Below are 22394 nucleotides of genomic sequence, written 5' to 3'. Positions count from 1 at the left end.
TGCTGTCACCTGAGTTTTTTACTTTAGCCATTCTGACTGGTGTGAGGTAGACTCTCAGGGCTGTTTTGATTTGGATTTCCCTGATGACTAAGGATGTTGAACATTTTTTAGGTGCTTCTCAGCCATTCCGTATTCCTCAGTTAAGAATTCTTTATCTCTGTACCCCATTTTTAATAGGGTTACTTGATTTTCTGGAGTCTAACTTCTTGAATTCTTTGTATATATTGGATATTAACCATCTATCAGATGTAGGATTGATAAAGATCTTTTCGCAATCTGTTAGTTGCCTTCTTATCTTATTGACAGTGTCCTTTGCCTTTCAGAAGCTTTGCAATTTTATGAGGTCCCATTTGTCTATTGTTGATCTTAGAGTATAAGCCATTGGTATTCTGTTCAGGAATCGCCCCCCCCCCCCCCGTGCCCATGTGTTTGAGGCTCTTCCCCACTTTCTTCTCTATACGTTTCAGTGTATCTGGTTTTATATGGAGGTCCTTGATCCACTTGGAATTGAGCTTTATTACAAAGAGATATAAATGAGTAGATTTGCATTGTTCTTCATGCTGACTGCCAGTTGAACCAGCACCAATTTTTAAAAATGCTATCTTTTTTCCACTGGATGGTTTTAGCTCTTTTGTCAACTATCAAGTGACCATAGGTGTGTGGGTTCATTTTTGGGTCTTCAATTCTATTCCACTAATCTTCCATCCTGTCTCTGTACCAATACCATACAGTTTTTATCACTATTGCTCTGTAGTACAGCTTGAGATCAGGTGATTCCCCCAGAAGTTCTTTTATCATTGAGAACAGTTTTCACTATTCCTGGGATTTTTCTTATTCCAAATGGATTTTCAAGTTGCTCTTTCTAACTCTATGAAGAATTGTTTTGGAATTTTGATGGGGATTGCATTGAATCTGTAGATTGCTTTCAGCAGGATGGCCATTTTTACTATATTAATCCTGCCAATCTATGAGCATGGAAGTTATTTCCATCTTTTGAAATCTTCAATTTCTTTCTTCAGAGACTTGATGCTCTTATCATACAGATCTTTCACTTGCTTGGTTAGAGTCATATCAAGCTGTGCAATATTATATGTGACTATTGTGAAGGGTGTTGTTTCCCTAATTTCTTTCTCAGCCTGTTTATCCTTTGAGTATAGGAAGGCCACTGATTTGTTTGGGTTAATTTTATATCCAGCCACTTTGCTGAGGTTGTTTAGCTTTAGTTTTCTAGTGGAATTTTTAGGGTCACTTAAGTATATGATCCTATCATCTCCAAATAGTGATATTTTGGCTTCTTCCTTTCCAATTTGTATCCCTGTCACCTCCTTTTGTTGTCGAATTGCCTTACATAGAACTTTAAGTACTATGTTAAATAGACAGGGAGAGAGTAGGCAGCTTTGTCTAGTCCCTGATTTTAGCAGGATTGCTTTAAGTTTCTCTCTATTCAGTTTGATGTTGGCTACTGGTTTGCTGTATATTGCTTTTACTATGTTTAGGTATGGGCCTTGAATTCCTGATCTTTTCAAGACTTTTAACATGAAGGGATGCTGAATTTTGTTAAATGCTTTTTCAGCATCTAATGAAATGATCATGTGGTTTTTTTCTTTGAGTTTGTTTATGTAGTGAATTATGTTGATGGATTTTCATATATTGAACTATCCCTGCATCCCTGGGATGAAGCCTACTTGATCATGGTGAATGATCATTTTGATGTGTTCTTGGATTTGGTTTGTGAGAATTTTATTGAGGATTTTTGCATCCATATTCATAAGGGAAATTGGTCTGAAGTTCTCTTTTTTTGTTGGGTCTTTGTGTGGTTTAGGTATCAGAGTAATTGTGGCTTCATAGAATGAATTGGGTAGAGTACCTTCTGTTTCTATTTTGTGGAATAGCTTGAGGAGTATTTGAACTAGGTCTTCTTTGAAGGTCTGATAGAACTCTGCACTAAACCTATCTGGTCCTGGGCTTTTTGGGTTGGGAGACTATTAATGATTGCTTCTATTTCTTTAGGGGTTATGGGGCTGTTTAGATGTTTTATTGATCCTGTTTTAACTTTGGCACCTGGTATGTGTCTAAAAAATTGTCCATTTCATACAGATTTTCCAATTTAGTTGAGTATAAACTTTTGTAGTAGTATCTGATGACTTTTTTGTATTCCATGGTTTCCTTTGTTACATCTCCCTTTTCATTTCTGATTTTATTAATTTGGAGACTGTCTCTGTGCCCTCTGGTTAGTCTGGCAATGAGTTTTATCTATCTTGTTGATTTTCTCAAAGAACCAGCTCCAAGGTTTGTTGATTCTTTGTATAGTTCTTTTTGTTTCTATTTGGTTGATTTCAGCCCTGAGTTTATTTCCTGCCATCTACTCCTCTTGGGAGCATTTGCTTCTTTTTGTTCTAGAGCTTTCAGGTGTGCTATCAAGCTGCTAGTGTAAGCTCTCTCCAGTTTATTTTTGGAGGCACTCAGATCTATGAGTTTTCCTCTTACCACTACTTTCATTTTGTCCCATAGGTTTTAGTATGATGTGTCTTCATTTTCATTATATTATAAAAAGTCTTTAGTTTCTTTATTTCTTCCTGTGTTGTTCAGTTTTCATGTGTATGTGTGTCTTCCCTTGTTTTTGTTGGAATTTACGACCAGCCTTAGTTCGTGGTGATCTGATAGGATGCATGGGATTATTTCAGTCTTTTTGTATCTGTTAAGGCAGGCTTTGTGACCAATTATATGGTCAATTTTGGAGAGGGTGCCATGAGGTGCTGAAAAGAAGGTATATTTTTTTGCTTTGGGATGAAAAGTTCTATAAATATCTGTTAGGTCCATTTGATTGATAACTTCTGTTAGTTTCACTGTCCTGTTTAGTTTCTGTTTCCATGATCTGTCCATTGCTGAGAGTCGGTGTTGAAGTCTCGAAATAGTACTGTGTGGAGTGCGATGTGTGCTTTGAGCTTTAGTAAAGTTTCTTTAATGAAACTTTGTGCCCTTGTATTTGGAGTATAGATGTTCAGAATTGAGAGTTCATCTTGGTAGGTTTTTCCTTTGACCAGTATGAAGTGTCCTTACTTATCCTTTTCGATAACTTTTGGTTGAAAGTTGGTTTTATTCTAAATTATAATGGCTACTCCAGCTTGTTTCTTGGGACCATTTACTTGGAAAGTTGTTTTCCAGCCTTTTGCTCTGAGGTAGTGTCTGTCTTCAACACTGAGGTGCGTTTCCTGTATGCAGCAAAATGTTGGGTCCTGTTTACATATCCATTCTGTTAGTCTAGGTCTTTTTATTGGGGAATTGAGTCCAGTGATCTCAAGAGATATTAAGGAAAAGTGATTGTTACTTCCTGTTATTTTTGTTGTTAGAGGTGGCTATTTTCTTTTAGGTTTGTTGAAAGTTTGCTTTCTTGCTTTTTCTAGGGTATAGTTTCCCTCCTTGTGGTGGTGTTTTCCATGTATTATCCTTTGTAGGGCTGGATTTGTGGAAATCTATTGTGTAAATTTGGTTTTGTCATGTAATACCTTGGTTTCTCTGTCTATGGTAATTGAGAGTTTTGCTGGGTATAGTAGTCTGGGTTGGCATTTATGTTCTCTTAGGGTCTGTATGATATCTGCCCAGGATCTTCTAGCTTCCATAGTCTGGTGAGAAGTCTGGTGTAATTCTGATAGGTCTGCCTTTATATGTTACTTGACCTTTTTTTCTTACTGCTTTTAATATTCTTTGTTTAATGCACTTGGTGTTTTGACTATTATGTGACAGGAAGAATTTCTTTTCTGGTTCAATTTATTTGGAGTTTTGTAGGTTTCTTGTATGTTCATGGGCATCTCTTTATGTTAGGGAAGTTTTCTTCTATAATTTTGTTGAAGATTTTTACTGGCCTTTGAATTTGGGAATCTTCAATCTATTCTATATCTATTATCCTTAGATTTGGTCTTCTCATTGTTTCCTGGATTTCCTGGATGCTTTGGGTTAGGGGCTTTTTACATTTTGCATTTTCTATGACTGTTGTGTCCACGTTTTCTATGGTATCTTCTGCACCTGAGATGCTCTCTTTTATCTCTCATATTCTGTTGCTGATGCTTTCATCTATGACTCCTGATCTCTCTTTCCTAGGTTTTCTAACTCCAAGGATGTCTCCTTTTGTGATTTCTTTATTGTTTCTATTTCCATTTTAAAATATTGAATAGTTTTGTTCATTTCATTCACCTGTTTGATTGTGTTTTCCTGTAAGTCTTTGAGGGATTTTTGTATTTCCTCTTTAAGGGCTTCTAGCTGTTTACCTGTGTTCTCCTGTATTTCTTTAAGGGAGATATTTATGACCTTCTTAAAAGTTCCCTATCACCAACATAAGAAGTGATTCTAGATCTGAATCTTGCTTTTCAGTTGTGATGATGTGATCCAGGACTTGCTATATTGGGAGAATTGGGTTCTGATGATGCCAAGTAACCTTAATTTCTGTTGCTTATGTTCTTATGCTTGCCTCCCGTCATCTGGTTAGCTCTAGTGCTACCTGCCTTTGCTATATCTGACTGGGGTCTGTCTTTCCTGTGATCCTGGTTGCGTCAGAACTCCTCAGAGTTCATCTCTCTGCGTGATCCTGTGATCCTGAGATCCTGAGTGTGTCAGAGCTTCTGGGAGTCAAGGGCCTCTGGGACCCTGTAATCCTGGTGTGACCAAGCTCCTGGGATCCTGAGATCTTGGAATCCTATGGTGCTGAGCATGTTAGACTGCCTGGGAGTGGAGCTTCTTCTGGGTGTTGAGGGACTGGCTGTAGAGTTGGCACCCAAGGTCTATTCAGGGCACAGGCTCAGACTGGAAGGAACCTGTGCCAGTGGTCGGGGGAGTTCCTGGGTGCCTAGATCATGCTGGGCACATTTACTTTCAGTGTTGGGCCAGATGTTGTGTCTTCCTCACCTCTGATCCTCTCTTACTTGGCTTTTAAATCACTAGTTCTTTCACATTTCTGTTAACCCTTTGTGTTTGCCTTCTTTCTGCTCTTGTCTGTGAACTCTCAAACCCATGCCTAGGGCTCATCCCTTGCTTTTCTTCACAGTCATTTTTCCATATCACTTTCATAGTTTAGCTACTATGTTCTAATGACTTAGGGATTTGACTCGTCTGTGAACCCTAGTGTCAAATATCCAACTACAACACTTACCTTTCTATTTGGATGTGTGGCAATGCCCAATGCAATGTCTACAAAAAAGAAAACCTCTGTCTTGGTCTACCTCTGAGTTGCACAAGCCAAAACCCAGTTTCACCCGATTGATCTCTCTTTCATTCCACATAGAGTGAAAATGTACCATCCTATCAGGAAACACAGTTGGCTCTACCATTAAAATGTGTCCCAAATTTGATCTCTTCCTGTGGCCACCCTTGTTGCCACCTGGGTGCAAGGCACCATTATCACTTACATGGAGTCACACAGAACCTTCCATATGGGGTCTTGCTGCTAACACTGGTGTTCTTGAGACTACTTTCAACATAGAATTATCCTTTAAAATTTATGGTGTTTCATGTTTTCTGTTTAAAACCCTGTGCTGGTCCATTTAATTTATAGTAAGAGTTTTATATTACCTCACAGGTCCACCTGATTCACAACTTCATCTTCCCAGGTCACAGGATCCACTAACTTAAGCCTTTTCTATGTTTCTGGCTTGAGAATGGTCCTTATTAATCCCTCACACTGGAATCTCCACCAAGATACTCTAACCACTTATTTTATTTAAACCTACTCTTCCCCATGGGGCCTATCCTGACTACTGTCCCTGGTCCAACAGCCTTCAAGCATCTGTTTATATAGTTACCTTCTCCATCTAGGTCACATATCACCTTATAATTCACAGCATACAGATGTTTGCTATTAGGTTTATTTGCATGCCCTCCATTAGAATTACCTCTCTAGAGGTGGAAAAATCTTTTCATCACTCACTAAACTTAGGACATAGAAAGATTAGAGATGGCTCAATGTAGTAAGTCAAAAAGTGCCTGAGCAACAATTTAAACCCTAGACGAAATTCTACATTCTTCTCATATAATTTTCCTTCCCAACGGCCAGAAACTAGTGAACCCTAAAAGAATTCCAGGCTGGAAAATGATTCCTGACACTTGCAGCATCTTTTAGCTGTCAGGATCCATCCACCCTTCCTTTTCCTTCCCTCCTCATGTCTAAGAAGTTCTTATATGTTACTAAATAAAATAACTACTCGCTTTGACCTTTTAGGCCTGCCATAATTGAACCTCAAACCGTTCCCAGTCTATCTATAGCCTTGTCTCCCCTATTACAGATCATCTTCTTGGGCAAAATCCTCTCGATGTTTTAGCCCATGTTTCTAAGTGTGTGTGTGTGTGTGTGTGTGTGTTGTTGTTGTTGTTGTTGTTGTTGTTTTGGTTTTGGTTTTGTACATAGCCTTGCCTGTCTGGAAACTCACTATGTAGATCAGATGGGCCTTGAACTCACAGAGATCAACCTGCCTCTGCCTCCCTAGTATTGAGTTTAAAGGTGTGAGTCTCCACACCTGGCTTTAAAGATTTATTTTCAAGTGTATGAGTGTTTTGACAGTTGTGAGCCACCACGCAGATGCTGGGAACCCAACCTAAGACCACTACAAGAGCAGTAAGTGCTCTTAACTGCTGAATCATTACTCCAACCTTAAATATAAATTTTGAATGGGTTGAATGTGCCTCAAAAACACCCTTAGGCCCTGGGTAGGGACCTTCTGTTCTGCTCTGGTTTCGAACAGCAGGCTTAGCTTTATTTTATTTGGCCCTGGGTTTCACTACTTAGCTCTGGTCACCCTGGAACTTGCTATATCCACCAGGCTGACCTAGTACTCACAGAGGTATATTTTTCTTTGCCTCTCCATGCTGAAAGTATAAAGGCCTGGGCCACGGTGGCTGGCCAGGCTTAGCTTTGGTGATTTATTTTAGAATATCCTGCCCCAGAAACTTGTCTGTCACCTCACAAGAGCATTGTGTGTTTCTCCCAAGCCCTCTTCAGGAACACTTCCTTTCGTTTTCCATGAAGTCATAAGAATTTTTCAAATGCCACCTTTTCTTCAAAGAATTCTACCTGACCTCCACCATGTCCTCTATTCTGTCTCCTCCTTATTCTACAGGATTACAGAAAGCAGCCCAAACCACACATGGTTAGCCGTATCTCAACCTTGTGACCATGAGCCCCTATTACTGTAAAAATAGGGCAGAAATTTCAGGGAAATAGGTAAAGAGAGCACAGTGACAAAGATAAACATTGTAAAACACCAAAAGGCACAACCCCAAGACTAACAAAATAACATAATTTCAAATAAAGACAGGACTCTAGGCAATCCTGTTTGGGCTGGGGAAATCTCAGGAGAGCTGTCCCCCACTTCTCCCGCACAACCTGTGCAGGGCTGCTGGACTAGAATCTACCGCTTCCGCGAGAAGGTCCAGGGGGCTTCCCGAGTCCAGGCGTGTAGGTGTGTATTACACAAGCGAGCACACACGCCTCAGGTCTCGCTCTCTGTAAATCGTGGTTCAGGACAGGGCAGAGTTCAGACCTGGCACTTTGGGCTGGCCCTCCTGGTCTTCTAGGGGCCTGGGCAACAGAATCTCAATCTATGTCGTCTCTCAAACTACGCAGGTGGAACACCAGCTCTAGACAAGGGTAGTCTATCCCTGGGAGGATGCAGAGCCCGGAGCTACGTCATCAGACACCCCATCCCCTCGCCGTCCCCCAAGTCTGCACCAGAGCCCTCTTGCTCCTGAGGCAACATCAAAAAGCTAACCTAGCCCGCTGACCTGGCCGAGGCAGGGGCGTGGCCGAGAGAAAAGCAGCGCCTCTGTGCCACGCCCCTCAAATGCCTTGACCAATAATAGCACTCTCCGAGATCCGGCCCCGCCCCCACGCCGCCTCCGGCCCGCGGCCCCGCCCGGGCCGGTCATAATTAGGCAGCGGGCTGGGACTGCCGCGTCAGCGCGCGTTGAGAGCCAATCGCGGGCGCTCCCTTGAGGCCGCGTCACAGGCCGAGCAGCCAAACAGAAAAGTTTAATAAACAGCGGACGGAGGGCCGGCGGCGGCGGGCCGGGAGCGAGTGGGGGTTTGGCGGCCTCACCTGTCCTCACTCTCAGCGGCGGCGAGAGGCGGCGGCGGCAGCGCGTCCGGCGGAGAGGGCCGCCGCCAGGTGAGGAGTGCGGGCAGCGGTGGGCGCAGCCTCCGGGCGGCCTGGGAGCCGGAAGCGGCGGGCGGCGCAGCAGGTGGCCTCGCAGTGGCGAGCGGAGGGCGCGGTCCCGGTGGGGCGCGGTCCCGGGCTCCCCGGGCGCGCGCTGAGCTCGGGGTCGGGGTGGGCGCGCCTGGGGCCAGTCCGGAGCAGCTGCCGCACGCCGGGCAGCGTCCTCACGTCCCTTTGGTAGGCTGAGGCTAGAGAAGGCTCAGAGGGAGTCTCCGGGATTCCAAGCTCTCTGCTCCTCTGAGAGCGTTTTCAAGTTTCTCACTGTTGGATGCGTAAACAAGCTACACGGAGTGTGGCGTCTGAAGTCAATCTAACTCTATCAGAACTCAGTGATTTGCCATCATCATCCAGAATTGTCAGGCGTTTGTGGGAACTGGGGCCTTGGGGTCACCTCCAAGCCGTGCATGCTAACTAGCTTGGTAGTCAGCACCTAGTGGTTCCGAAAACCGAAATTAAACGTCACTTTCAAACTATATTCGAAATTTATCCTTTTCCTAATTAAAATGCCACGTAGGCTTTTGAGATTATTTATGAAGTATTTTATGGCAATTGCTGTTTTATGTATTATTTCCAGGCCTGCGGGGACAATTTTTTGGTAAACCATGAACATTTAAATGGAGAAAAGACATTGTCTTAATTTTTCCTTTTTCCTTTTTTTTTTTTTTTTTTTAACATTTAAAAAACACGTAAGCCGGGCGTGGTGGCGCACGCCTTTAATCCCAGCACTTGGGAGGCAGAGGCAGGCGGATTCCAGCCTGTTCTACACAGTGAGTTCCAGGACAGCCAGGGCTACACAGAGAAACCCTGTCTCGGGGTGGGGGTGGGGTGGGGCGGGGAGACAAACATGTAAGAGGGGTAATAGGCACAGATAGGAAAATTTCAGGCTTGATTGCTGTTTTGACTGCAGCCATACTTTCCTGTGTTAATGTCAAAACTCACAATATGAGTTATATCACAAAGTTTTTAAAGTAATGGTCAGTCCTGGGAGAATACACAACACAATGTACTATAAAGAGAGAAAACATAAACTTTCAGACTCCTCACTCCAGAGCCAGAACTAGAACATTACTCAAACTTGTATGTGTTCACGAGTTTCTTATCTGGCCTAACCCAGTTTACTGTTTCTTACTGAGGTAAATAAACATTCTAGACTCGGTGGATTTGCTCATTCTCTAGCCTTTTAAAAATTAGTTTTGTCACACACTAATCTCTTCAAACAGTGTCACTTTAGGTTCCTTGCCCTTTGAACTTTGGACAGATAGTGTATGGTTGTGGTTCATCCATTTCATTGTTTCTTAATGCTGTGTTCCTCCCTTCACCCCAGTGTTTCGATGGTGTTTCTTGTTTTGCTTCTAACAAGTGTACTCTGGGAACTTTTCTTCTTGCAGCTGTTGTTGCCCAAGTTGCCTGTCGAAAAGTAAATACTGTAGATCGTGGTAGAAAGTTGTAGGCAATCAGTAATAAAATAGAGATGAAAACGTTACGATTCTGCTTCCTTCCTTTAATCAGGAAGACTCACTGTTCTTGTGACTGGTTCCTAGTTGCTATGTTTGCATGAGGAACTAAGATTTCTGTTAATCTCTACACCGAATCCCTTCAAACCGGCTGTGGAAAGTTTGGCACCCTTTGGTACTTCTCAGGGCAAAACCAGCAAGTGGGAGAAAACTCCATGTTTTGTGAAGCCACCCTGTCTGTTCTCCACCACTCCTCCCCTCCCTGCAGTCTCTGGCAGGTTATTGAGGAGTCTTCTTTGCCTTAAAACCGTCCGTCTTGCAAAAGAAACTTGGAGTAAGCTTTGTCTGCCTAGTTGGCACAGGCTTTGTTGGAGGGAGAGTGTCAGAGAGCAGATCCTTTAAGGGAAACATTAGGACCCACGTGACCCTCCGCCACTTTTGAGAAGACTATGTGAGTGTACTAAGTTTTTCAAGACTTGTCAACCACACATTGAAGTATTTTTTAGGTTTAAGAATGTCCTAGGGTTTGCTCTAGACAAATGTCTTTAATTTTTTAATTTTGCTCCTTTGTGTGTGTGTGTGTGTGTGTGTGTGTGTGTGTGTGCGCGCATGTGTGTGTATGCTTTGAATAACTTGTTGAAGGCATGAGAGAGGAGCTTTTTAATTTTTTTAGATAGGGTCTCACTATAAAGCCTAGAACTCTCTATATAGACTAGGCTGGCCTGGAACTCATAGAGATTCCCCCAGTCAACTGTCTCCAGTGATAGGATTAAAGGCGTGTGCCACCACATCTGGCTAGGGGGCATTTTTTTGATGTTTGTAGCTTGCAGATGTTTTGTTTTTATAGTGTAGTTGCTTCTGCTTTTAAAACTTAGTTCTATATTTTACTACAAATCACACTGACAGAGAGTTTGGGGATTTCTCCCACATTTTGAAGATGTGTAGGAACACAAGTACTTCCACAGATAAGCATTGTTAATTAACATTTTGTCAAGCATACCTGTGGTCTTCCTGTGTATTTTGTATCTCCTAAGCTACTACATGTTTCTTTAGGATTCAGTCTTGGTACCGATGCTGAGTCAATGCACATGAACATTCATTTTAAAGTCTTTATAAGCATTTCAAATTTTTTCTTAAAATTTTTATCAAAGTGTGTAGGGTGTGTGTGTGTGTGTGTCTTGTTTATGCCACTGTAGTCCCAGCTACTCCAGAGACTGAGGCAGGATAGTGTGAGTCTAGGTGTTCTAAGGGTTCTAAATGTGGATAGGCTGGCTCCACTTTCAAAACTTACTCCAAATGTAATGTCCCCACTCCTTTGTTTTATAGAAGATGATAATCGTACTCATCTAATTGTTACCCTTCCTTCAGGTTTTGCTCCCTATAGTCTGTGCTGGTTGCTCTAGTGTCTAGAAGATGTTTGTGTGTGTGTGTGTGTGTGTGTGTGTGTGTGTGTTCTCTCTCTCTCTCTCTCTCTGGGTGTGTGGGTGTGTATGTATGTGATATGATGTAAAGTGAAGTGAAATGTGTGTATGTAGAGGTCAGAACAACTTTGTAGTTTCTTCTATGTTTACATGGGTTCTTGGGATCAAACTCAGGTCTCAGGCTTGCCCAGCAAGAACTTTTACCCACTTAAGCCATCTTGCCAGCCCTGAATGTGTTTATAGATATGATAGTCCTAGGCTCAAAGTCCTTCAGTGACTTTTCGATCCATGAGATAAAATTCAGACACAGTTTTACTGTGGTTTATATAACCTACACTGGTTGTGCCAATAGAAATGAATGCAAATTGCAAATCTGAGCCATGTTAATTTAAAATTTTCTCGTGGCCCTAGGACAAGAGAAAGGCAGTGAAATATATTTTGATTTAACCTAAGATGCAGTACTTTGAATATGCGGTGAATGTGAGAGATTATTTGTGGGCTATTTTGCACTTCTGGAGCTGATGTGTACCATCTACCTGCAGCGTGTCCTAGTTCAGATTGGCCATGATTCAGTGTTTATACTTGTAAGATCTTTTTTATTGTGCCTTTTATCTGTCTAGGATAGCAGTCTTTTACTCTGTATTGCAAATATTTTTTCTGGCTCTTCATTTCCCTTGTATTTGCTTATAGGCCTTCCTCCTTTCTCCTCTCTCCTAACCCCTGTTTACTTCATTGAATTTTTAAAATATCTTGGTTATTACTTTTACATTTTTATTTCATCTGAAAAGTAAGAGTGTGTGTGTGTGTGTGTGTGTGTTTGTGTGTGTACATGGAGTGAACACTGGTTTCTTGAGGGTGGGGAGGTGTCCAGAAATGAGTATTGAACCCCTGAGAGCTGGCATTACAGTCAAGTTGTATGATATGGCTGTTGAGATCTAAAATCAGGTCCTCTAAAAGAGCAGTATGCATTCCTAGCCACTGATCCATCTTCCAGCCCAGTACTTATATTAAAAAAAGTTAGTATTGCATGTATGTTGCGGATGATTGGTGCATGCATATGTGCATGGTATAAAACATTTATGGAGGTCAGAATATGACTTTGTGGATCTGGGGAATCAAACTCAGACAATCAGGCTTATATATGTAGTCAGTGCAACACTTACATTTTTATGACTTTACTCTGCTTTTATATTAAAGTAGTCTCATTCCCAGATAACTTTAAATTCTTTTCAAGTATTTATTTTTATTACAGTTTGGGGGGGAGGGTGTGCAGAATGTGCAGGTGTCATTGGAGGCCAGAGGCATGGCATTCTCATGGAGCTGGAGTTACAGGTGGTTGTGAGCTGCCTAGTGTGAGTGTGTATGCCCGAAACTGAACTCAGACCCTCTGTAAGAGCAGAACTGGATCTTCACGTCTCAATTCTCTCTCTAGTATCTCTTTAAAGTTTCATTTTTTTAATCCATATTTCTGTTGTTCTGAGATGTGTTGTTTACATAAATTGAAATTGAAATAACTAGATGTTTAGCTATTAAAAAATTCTGTCAAAAATATGACTGTGGGGTCAGGCCACAGAAGTCCGGTGACCAGACTTCATCGTCAGTTTCCATGTAAAGATGGAAGGAAAGAACTAGCACTGTAGTTGGCCTTTGACCTCCAGATGTGCCCTCTGGCAGATGCACCCCCAATCTCCACCTCATTGTGGATACTTTTGGATTTGCACACAAACAAAAACTTTAAATTTATCAACAACACCCTCCACCCCTGTGTTTCTCTATAATAAAAACACTTTTATTTACATGCGAAAATGAATACATACTTGATTTTGTTTTGTTTATTTAGTGGTTTGGCACTAATACTACCTCTCACTCCAAATCTTGGTTGTTGGGTGTCAGACTCTGGGTCTGACTCAGTGGGCAAAGGCTTTTCCTGGGCTTGCACTGAGCCCTGTGAGTTCCTGTACTTGCATTTTCTCCCTTGCAACACTCTGAGCACCTGATAAACAGCAGACTTTGTGTTGAGTATTGAAGGTACTGCTATGGCCAGGATGTGTTCCTTGCTTTCCTGGAGTTTGTAAGTATAAGAATGGTAGGCAATTAAAGCAACAGACAGGAAGTTTTAGGTTTTAAAGTGTTTAGAAAGAAAGATATGATAGGTACTAATTGGGTACTTTCAACATGCAACACTACAGAGGTAACAGTTGATCAGATACAATATTTGGTTTGACCTAGCTCTTGAGGGAAAATTTAGATTGACAGGAGTCTGCTGGTTGAGGGGTGAATGAGACACGCTCAGTTCTTATTTTGGAGAACTCCATTAATCAAGGATGTTATTTTGGCCCTGGGTATTTTTCGTCATCATTTCTTATGAATTACCTAGTTGTTGTTTATTTTGTTTTGTTTGCCAACTCAGACCTCTACCCACACAGTCTTTGCCTCATTGTGATTTTCTTGCGAACTCTTTCCTGTTATAGGAGATAGGCCTTAATCTTTCTGTTGGTTGTGTGGCTTACTCAGGGTAGGCATTTCTTTTGAATTCAGTTAGCACTTGGAGTCCATTAACCAAGCATGGTTCTAGTGTTTGTTTCTTGCACCAGTGCTGTGCTTCTGGTCTGCTAACTACCAACCCCTCTGGCTGTTTAAGCAGTTAAAATGACAATATTAAACTGCAGTCCCACATTTATATTGGTCACATTGTAGATGCTCAGTAGCCATTGGCTTACACTGGATAGGAGAGATAGGGAGTCTTTTGCATTAATAAAAGTTAATCTTAATTTTATAAGGGTGTGGCTTATGATCACATTATTTTAATTAAAATAGCCATGCCTAGCTTTTAAAATGTGGTAAGTCAGAATTAAACTACAAAATTGGCATTTGTTTTCAAACAAGAATAAACGTTTAAAACAAAATGTGATGGTAGGTGATTTTTAATCCCCAGCCCACAAAGGCACAGACAGGCAAATCTTTGCAAGGCCAGGCTGGTCTACATAGCAAGTTCCAGTATAGCCAGGACTACAAACAAACAAACAAACAAAAAAGTGTGTATTGAATAATGATATATTTAAATGTTAGAATTTTTACATTTTAATCTTTGACTCAGAAAATTGGAAATGCGTGCTCTAGTTAATTTTATTTGGACATGTTCTCACTCTTCTCACAAGTTTCTAAAGAGGTAGAGACTTTGTTCATTTTGTTGACCTTGGCATCCTCAGCAGGCAGTGGTACCCAGTGGTATGATGTTCAGATAGTGCTGAGGCAGTAAGTTGACAGACAAGAGACTCTTTTTAAAAGATGATTTTATTGTCTAATATGTGTATATGTGTTCAGCAGGTGGGGAAGGGTGTTGTAAATGTGTGAGTGTAGGTACCCATGGACCCTGGAAGAGGATGTTAGCTAGCTCCCCTGGAGTTACAGGCACTTGTGAGCCACCCAATTGTTGGTACTAGACACTGAATTTGGATCCTCTCCAGAAGCAAGATATGTGACAAGAGACTTATCTGTTCAGTTTCTACTTTTCAAAAATTAATTGTAAGATTGCTTTATTTGTAGCAGTGATTTAAAAAAAATAATCTTTTTGATAGCTATCTGATAATTAATCTTTGTCTTTTAGTCTTTTACTTATATTTTCTAGTTTAGGCAACCAAGTAGGTACAAGAAAACAAAAGCAGTTTCTTTTTCTCCATCTAGAAGTTTCATTTAGACCCATGGAACATTTACTTTGTGCATGTTCCTTTTTATTAAATAATTTTTGCTTCTAACCTCAACAGTACATCTTAATATGTGAAATTATGAATGTTTTTCCTTACATTTTTTCTTCTTATTTTGATCCCCATTTAATTTGTGCTTATTGGTGACCTTGTTTAATCCTTTTATAGACCTAAAACAAAGCAGGTTACTGATTCTTTTTAAAGAGTGTGTTTCTATCAGCTTGGATTATTCTTTCCTATCTGTAGTTTGCCTTAATTTTCTTAATGTTTCCTTTGTGTGCAGTTCATGGGTGAATGGGCCATGGCCAACCCCTTAAGCATACACACTTTGTGCTCTCTTCCACCCCTGGTAAGAAGATAAACCACACCAAGAGTTGCAAATTAAAGCACATCTCTCACTGCTGGAGGTTACATGTGTCTGCCAGGGGAGTATGCTTTGAAAATTGTTTTCCTTATCACTTGGATAGTTGATTTCAGACTCTATTCTCACTGATCCTCGCATGTTACACTTAAGTCGAGGGTGGTGTCTTTTTTTTTTTTTTCCCTGACTTTGTACATCACCAGCTCTGTCCAGAGAGAATGACAGGATTGCTTTTGTAAGAATGGGTACAATTCTTTTTAGGTTGTTTGTTTTTGTTTTGTTTTGTGACAATGTCTCTTGTAGTGTAGACAGGCCTGACACTATATATTAGTAGTCAAGGATGACTATAAATGTCTGATCTTCCTGTTTCCACCTTTTGAGTGGTAGGATTATCGGCATGCCTTGTATATAGTGCCTGGAAGCGAAATTCCTGTGGTTCTGGGGATCAATCCCAGGGCTTTGTGCATAGTGAGCAAGTACTTTCCAACTGTGCTTTTAGTCTCTCCCCACCCCCAGCCCTGGATAGGATTATTTTCATCAAAACAGGTCTGACCAAGTTGTTTATTTTGTTCATTGGTGGTTTATTGTCTTTTTTATTATTTATTTTTTGAGCTGATTAGGTTTGGGAAAATGTCTGGACTCCTATAAAGAATATACAGTATATTTCTCTGACTACTTGATATTTAGAAAATGGCGTAGTCACACACAAAGCTTCTCAACAGCTTCATGCAGACTCTTTGTTCTAACCATGCGATGTTGTCATGTAGTTTAGACTGCATAGCTTCTGGGTTTAATATGGCTTCCTTGTACTTGTTTTTGTGGCCATCTGCTTTTAGACATAGCCTAAAACACATTAATTTTAATCATGTACCTAAAATGATGATTATCACCTTGATGTTCTTTCTCTTCTTTTTTGTTTTTGTGGTTTTGAGATAGAATCTTGGTATGTAGTCAAGGCTGGCATTGCACTTGTGGTTATCCTCTTGCCTCAGCCTCCCTGGTGGTGGGAGTACAGGCATGTACCAACCCAGTTAGCTCACATCTTCCCTCTGTTGTCTTGGTAATAGACTAGTGTTAGTATTAGCGCTGTGCTAACATATGATTAGTGTCTTTCTTACAAGTAATTCACTTTGAAGGGAAATTGTCCCAGAGAAGTAGTTTGTTTGGTGCTCAAAATTGTCTGCTCATTCCATTCTTGCCAAATTGTAAAAAAAGTAAATGAATATTTATTTTCAGTGCATGTCAGTGTATATCTATCTTACTTAGTACATATGGAGGCAGAGTACTACTTGTAGGAGTCAGTTCTTTCCTCCCACCATGTAGGTCCTGGGGATCAGAAGGGATCAGTGGCAGGTGCCTTTGCTTGCTGAGCTCTCTTGCCAATCTGATCCTGTTTGCCAGTTTTTAACTTTTTTTTCCCTCTCACTTGTAAAAGTTTGGTCTGTCTTCCTCAGTCTGCACTGAAAATTAGATGTTTTCTTTTTGATAATTGTACCTGTACTTCTCTTCCAATGTTGTTTTTCAAGAGTGTCTCACACTAGGAAGAAAACCTGAACTTGACTCATGAAGTGCCAGGCATTCAAAGCAATGAGTTGTTGCAAAGGATCTTGGGACTAAGCTTCTGTGAATTGGCTCTTTCAGTTTGTCCACTTAAAGGGCATAATAGAATATGCAGCTGTTTGGGCTTCACCAGGGTATTGCTCCATATTCATGTCTAGTTGCAATTATGTGAATTTTTAGTTTGTTACAAAGACTTCTTTTTGTATTCAAAACAATTTTGTTGGCTTTCTGTTCAAACATAGAATTTTTCTCTGAGAAAGATTTTGAACTTTGAAAATAGTAAATTTAAATTTAAAATTCTTTAATACATAAGCTTATTGAAAACATTTTAAGACCCACTGTTGTAGCAGGCATGGTGCTACTTGCTTGCAATCCTAGAACTCAGGAGATAGAGGTAGGAGGAGGAGTTCAAGGCCAGCTTCACTTTTTCTCATAAATCAGGAAATCAGAAGAACTCCTTTAAAATGCCTTATTTTTATGTTATTTTTACCAGCTATAGTTAAAGTATTGGTAGAAGTGGAAAATGTATTTTACTAAACATCTTAAATACTAGTTATTGAATCAGGTAATGCTTAAAATGTCAGAAAAAAAGTTTGGGCTAAGCTACTAAAATGTAAGTAATTCTAATTAAACCATAAAGTACAGCAAATGTAGTCATGTATAATTGACAGTAGGAATTTTTTCTTTAAAAGTCAGAATCTCTGTAGTGTATGTCTCTTTAAGAGTCTAGTAAAAAATGCCATTATGCACAGCACCTTGGATAGTTTAAAGGGAACACACATTTCATCTACATTTGGTAATAATAATTTCCTTCCTTCCCAGCACTTGGGAATCTAAGGCAACCTCCTGCTTAGAAGACAACATAGTGACTTCTGGGCCAGTCTGAGCTATATAGTAAGGACTCTGTTCCAAACAAACCAAAAATAAGTAAAACAACTCCGGAGAGGGTGGCGGAAACCTCCCTGAACTTTCTACCTGGGACCCATGGCAGGGGGCTTGTCTAGCATATTTGAGGCTCTGGGTTAGATCCTTAACACTGTGAAATAAACAAGTTAACTTTGTTCCTGAATGTGCCATTAGACAAGTTGCCTTGTGTCTTTAGATCTCCTTTTGCCGTGAATAATCAGTTTTAACAGGAAATAGCAGTCTTTAGGGCCACTGAGAATTTTATAGTGTGTTTTGATACCCTAGACTGTTTCAGTGAATTTGACAGATAGCTTAGAAGTGGCTCTTAGCATTTAGGGTTTAGCTTAGAAATGAGTGTTTGTTTTAGCATTTAGGGTTTGTTTTTTAAATGCTGTTTCTTTTTTCTTAAGTTAATGGTTCCTCTCACTATGTCTTACAGAACACACGCAGTTTGTTCTTAGCAAAATTTATAGTGAATTTTGTGTAGATCCTCACAATTTTTCAGACAAAATTTGAACTCTGTTAAAAGGGAAAATCTGTTTAGACCATAACTTTATATCCGTGGTTCTGTGAAAATGCCACATTATTTATATTAGAAGTGTGAATCTTGCATAGCTTATCCTCAAGTAAACGAAAGTTGATTCTGTGAATTTTCATTGTATTTTAACCCAAACAAAAGAAAGCAAATTGCTTATGATGGGAAAACTGAAACATTACAGCCTGTTTCTTTAAGAAACCAGCTTATCCAGGGGTTTAGTGTGTTTAACCTAACCTGCTAGCGAGGAAAAGTTCTTTAAAATAATGGATATTAGTCGTATCCAATCACAGCTCTCAGCCTCACTAACAGGGAGGAGATTTGACTCTCTGGCCACTAGAATTGCGGGAGGTGGAGCTTGGTATTCAGGTTTGGTTGCTTTGGAGTACAGCTTCAAGTGAAGTTAATCTGAGGTGAAGCAAACAGAAAATTGTGGAGGTTTTGTTGGTAGGATTTTTGTTCTAATCTTTTAATAATCTTATACTTTATACTTTGGCTCCTTTATGCTTTTGTGTATACTCGGCTTTGTCATTGTTTCTATTTTCTGATGCAAACTGAACATTAAAATTAAGCAGGGAAGCAGAACAAAAGGGCTGTTTGAACAGGAAATAGGTGCTCAGAGCATCAAACTTGACTTTATTATTATTTTTAGTTTAGAATGTGAGTGCCAGTAAAAACCTTTGAATCAAAATCATCTTCACTAACAAGCTTTTCTCTTAAATCAGATGTTGAAGCAGTCATTTGTCAGTTTTTATAAATGACATTCTAAGGAGGTCTATTTGTCATTTTCCTTAAATCTAAACTGTTAATTTGCTAAAAGAATGAGAAATTTGTTCTTTTTAAAAAATGGAAATTCCAAGTGTTTGATTTTTTTTTACTTAGTGTACCACTCCCCCTTTATCTCCAGTTTATTTTAAATTTAGCAGTATGTTGACATTTTAATATTTCACAGTTTTAGCTTTGTCTGTAGAAAAGTCATTGATAAATGTTACATATAGTAAAATAAAACTTTCTTTAGATTTCATTTTTTTAAGGTTGAAGGGATTAGTATCCCTTTAAAACAGGAAGCGGATAGTGTTTTATTTTAAGAGCTATAGGTGGGCTATCAAAACTTGAAAAAAGTATATGTGGATCTTTTAACCTTTTTTAACCTGAATAATTGGAAGCACACCTCAGTATTCTCTCTCTCTCTCTCTTTCTTTTTTTTTAAATTTTCTTTCTTTCCTCTGTGCCTTTTGCCCTCAGAAATCAAGGTATAAAAAGTTCCCTTTAATAGTCAGGACAGGTGCCAGCCCAGCCCTCCCAGCCAGGGTGTTTGTGTCTGCTGTGCTGTTTGTTCCAGATCACTCGAAGCATTTAAAATCAATGCTTTTCTCCTGTGTCTATTGCTAAAGCAATACTGTAGTACAATCAGGAAGTCACATGTATGCTCACAGTACAATGCATGGCCTCATTTTCCTTCTACCTCTGTAGCTTATATTCCTGAATTTTACAACAATTGTGAAAAATTATGTACTGGACATCTCAAGTTAAAACTGTTTAGTTCTGATAGCTTTGCAGTCCTCTAGAGTTAGTATGGTATTAATATAGTCTTTTGTCTTTTCCTTTAGATTGTTCTTAATTTTTCAGTATTTTAAATGGTATTACAATGACTGTATATCTGTATACTTCAATGCTTTACTTTTTGCAAAATAGTAATTTATTTAGGAAAAAGTCTCCTGTGGAGTAGGCTTACATAGATAATGGATGTCAACACTCACTGGCTAAATTGCTTTCCAGGAAGATTTTGCTTTTTTCTATTGCCGCCCACAGGACATCTTCAGGGTTCCCTGAGAATAGCCCCTTAATTTTTTGTTATATTGTGCCTTTGGAGCTCTGAGTTGTTGGCTAGTTTTTGTCTAAGCGAATAGCCTATTTTAAACCCCATTTTTAAAGATATAGATGAATCTAAACCCATTTTCTTGATATTAAAATTAGCTGAAAGAAATTGGGAACATTTTTACCCACTTTAGTGAGCAATTGTATATCTCTGTTGGCTGTTTTATTTATTTATTATGAGTATTGCTCTCAGCATGTTCAAAGCTTAATATTTTATACTGGCTTTCTTGGTGCCAGCTCTCCTGAGTGTATGTTGCTTCTGTAAGCTTATACCAAAAAGACCATTTTCATCTAAGAAAATATACCAGGAACAGTTTTAGAGAAGGTCTTAAGGAGAGCAATTATTACCTGTTTCTGAACTTGTAATAAGTAAATAGCCTTTGTCACTATGTTTCTGTACTTTGAGACTTTAAAAATACATGTAAGATGAACTATACTGTGTAGTTCCAGGGTTGAAAATAATGTATTAACACTTCTCCAGCATCTACAGGTTTTCAGTGAAAGGTAAAGAAGACAATTGTATACACACAGTGGCTTCAGACATGCCTGTGCTTAGGGGCAGGCTTTGTTTTCCAGTGGTGCTGATTCTTCCTGTCAGGAGCTAGTCTCTAGGTGTGATAGGTTGTATCTGCTTGAGGAGCTGGTGAACCAGTGTTGCAGAATAAAGAACAAAGTTGTTTTAAGGCAAAATTCAAAATTACTAACTACTTAGTAAAGATAATGATAGCAGTACTATAGCACATATATGCTTGACTTAGTCGATTTCATTTTGCATTGTAAATGAACTAATTTTCCTGTAAATTTTTTTTTTAATTTACTGATGACTTAGTATCATTTTCACAGCTGCTAGTGGTATTCTTGTCTTGATGTTTGTTTCCAGAAAGTCAGAAGTGTGCTGGTGTGGGGGTTGGAGGGGGCAGTCAATGCCAACTTGTTTTGTTATGGTTGGTGAATGATTTTCCCCCCAGACATGTTTTATTTCTTCAGGTTTGCAATAGAAGAAAAAACCTTTAAATTTTTATTTCTATCATAAATATTTATTTCCCTTATTCTGAACTAGAGAAAATGTCTAATTTTCTTAAAAATTTAACCATACCACATTAAGTAGAGATGAACATAATTATATACATAATAATTTTACTAGCAGCCATTTAAGCACTGCCTATTGATTACATTTTAATAGTTACTGAGGTAAGGGTTTACTCATTTATGTGCTCTGGGGAACACTGGAACTTTGAAAAATGATTAGCCTGAATGCTTTCTCAGTTTCTCTCCTGCATCTCTGCTCCATTGGTCGCTGGTTGACAAGGACTGCCCTCTTCATTCCGTAGCTTCAGAGGAAGAGTAAAATTTTGTGACTACAGAGAAGAGAATTCTTGTATTGATTTAGATGTTGGGAAAATATCTAAAAAGCCAATAGTCATATTTTATTCTTTTAGGATAGAAGGAAAAATGTTTAAAAATGTAATTTTTTTTTCTTCAATGATAAAAGGAAAATTTTTAATGGGTAGTAAATTAGTAAAACTTGAGGCAACCTAGAAACTTGATAATTATGAGGTTTCTTTGTTATGTATTGATTTTAGAGTTTTGCAATGCTTTCCTGGGTGGCTGTGTTTTAGGAAGTAAGCTTCTTGTTGGTAACATAGGATGCATTTATTTATGAGCTGATAACTGAGTCTGCTTGATGACTGTGATTTTCTTGGTGTGGATGTATTAGAGTTCACTTGAAGCAGTTTTGTGGTCAGTGTTTTGCTAGAGAAGAGCAGATCCATCTGCTCATCTCTGTACATTCCCTTCTGCTCTATGAGGCACCTGGATCTATTTCCCCTCCTGGATTTTTACCTTCCTCGGTAACATTTAGCACTCTTGACAGCTTTGAAAACCTTCCCATGAGTTTAATGACACTATCTGAGCTATTTGTGAACTTCTGTGTCCTCTGCAAATGTGCCTCTTTGTAACCATCAAGTTATAGAGCTTCTTAGGATTCTTAACGTTTTACTCATTCTAGACCTGCGTCCTTTCTGTTATTGGTTCCAAGACCTGAGTCTTAAAAAACTGTGTGCGTGCCCGCATGTGTGTAAGTCCGTGCATAAGTCCATATGAAAGTAAGTCCGTGCATAAGTCCATATGAAGTACTTGAGGCCTCTGGCCATCCAGCTCACCAGATGTACTGCCTATGCTAGATAGAACCTGTATGTCATTCTGATCATTTGTTTTACCCAGTTAACCACCAACTTCAGCTGTAAATTATCTCTAGGATTGGTCCACCTATTTTCCTTACCTCTTTAGCACAAGCCACATTGATTTTTGCATGAATTATAAGAACAGCTACCTAGCCAACCTCTACATCATTCTTTGCACTTAGAATATACTGTTG

At 39.5% G+C, this 22394-nt stretch overlaps 1 protein-coding gene and 1 long non-coding RNA gene across 18 annotated transcripts in view; one reads left to right on the top strand and one right to left on the bottom strand.

Annotated features, from left to right (window-relative positions):
• Nucleotides 1-8256, bottom strand: part of 2610206C17Rik (RIKEN cDNA 2610206C17 gene) — an 86910-nt gene extending 78654 nt beyond the window's left edge. The window contains exon 1 of the long non-coding RNA NR_038175.1: nt 8082-8256. This is a non-coding gene — a long non-coding RNA (RIKEN cDNA 2610206C17 gene). The remainder of the gene's footprint in view (nt 1-8081) is intronic.
• The window catches only part of Zfand6 (zinc finger, AN1-type domain 6), a 74972-nt gene continuing 60457 nt past the window's right edge, over nt 7880-22394 (top strand). For 3 of the 17 annotated variants that reach the window (NM_001360582.1, NM_001360578.1, NM_001360577.1), the window contains exon 1: nt 7939-8150. The gene's annotated coding sequence lies outside the window, so the exon portion shown is untranslated. Of the gene's footprint in view, nt 8151-18486; nt 18587-22394 lie in introns of those variants that run through there. The other 14 variants (NM_001360580.1, NM_001360581.1, NM_022985.7 and 11 more) reach the window with 9 other exon arrangements.

This window comes from Mus musculus, chromosome 7, assembly GCF_000001635.26.
Source record: "Mus musculus strain C57BL/6J chromosome 7, GRCm38.p6 C57BL/6J".
NCBI lineage: Eukaryota > Metazoa > Chordata > Mammalia > Rodentia > Muridae > Mus > Mus musculus.
Note: the sequence above shows the minus strand (reverse complement) of the source record. Positions and strands in the feature narration are given on the sequence as shown.